The following is a 1190-nucleotide window of genomic DNA, read 5'->3' as shown; positions in this document are numbered from 1 at the left end:
GATTATTTGCAAAGCACCTGTTAGGAGTCTGGCTGCCAAGGTAGCTTAGAGGAATCGCCCTCCCCTGTAAGCAAACAATGCAGCCTGCGGAGAATTTTAATTAATGAGACAATTGCATACCAAGCAGGGGTGGGGTGGGAGAGAGGTGAGCTCTGGTTGTCCCCTTCATTTGCATGACTAGGGGTGTAGGCGACACCCCCTATTTTCTCCTTGGTTCTTGGGATATCTGCATGATCAGATCACACTTGGAGCCATGTCTCCAGACACAGGACATTTATGCACAAACATTGCTTTGGAGTGTGGGTGGTAATACGCATTTAGTTCCCATTTGTTGCACCTGTATGCACTGTATCCCTCAAGGCTGCATAAAGGTGATTGACCGCTTCTCAAGAGCACCAGTTGGCTGCTTTCTGTGATGTCATTCATTGTGAGTGATATAACTTCCCCTTTGTCCAAGCACCCATACAGTTTTGGAAATTTTTAAAATTTAATTTACATATCCTTAATTCTGTAGATGTTGTGTTTTCTCCCAGTCAACGATTTGGTGGTTGTGCTCATCTACCATTTCATTATAAATTGTGAAAGGGCAGTAAATCGACCTCACTCCGATGCTCCACCAGTTTGGGAATTTTAAACCTCTTTGGAGACTGTGAACAGGCCATAACTTAATGCCAAAGCATCTGCTTTGCTTGGAGGTCGAACTCTGAGGGCCTTCTGACAGTTCCCTCACTGCAAGAAGTGAGGTTACAGGGAACCAGGCAGAGGGCCTTCTCAGTAGTGGCGCCTGCCCTGCAGAACCCCCTCCCATCAGATGTCAAGGAAATAAACAACCATATGGCTTTTAGAAGACATCTGAAGCAGCCCTGTATAGGGACGTTTTTAATGTTTGATGCTTTATTGTCTTTTTAACATTTTGTTGGGAGCCGCTTAGAGTGGCTGGGGCAATCCTGTCAGATGGGTGGCATATAAAGAATAAAATTATGATGATGATATTGATGCAGAAGATTCCAGATTCAATTGCTGGCCTGCAGGTAGGGCTGGGGGTCCACCCCTACTGAAATCCTGGATTGCTGCTGCCAGTCAGTGTAGCTGTCTAGCTAGAATGAGCAATGGTCTGGCTTAGTTTAAGGCAGCTACTTCCTATGCGCTGCTGTGCTGGAGTGCACATCTAGCCAGACTTTGTTTCTACG

This window comes from Podarcis muralis, chromosome 13 (genome assembly GCF_964188315.1).
Source record: "Podarcis muralis chromosome 13, rPodMur119.hap1.1, whole genome shotgun sequence".
Lineage (NCBI taxonomy): Eukaryota > Metazoa > Chordata > Lepidosauria > Squamata > Lacertidae > Podarcis > Podarcis muralis.
Note: the sequence above shows the minus strand (reverse complement) of the source record.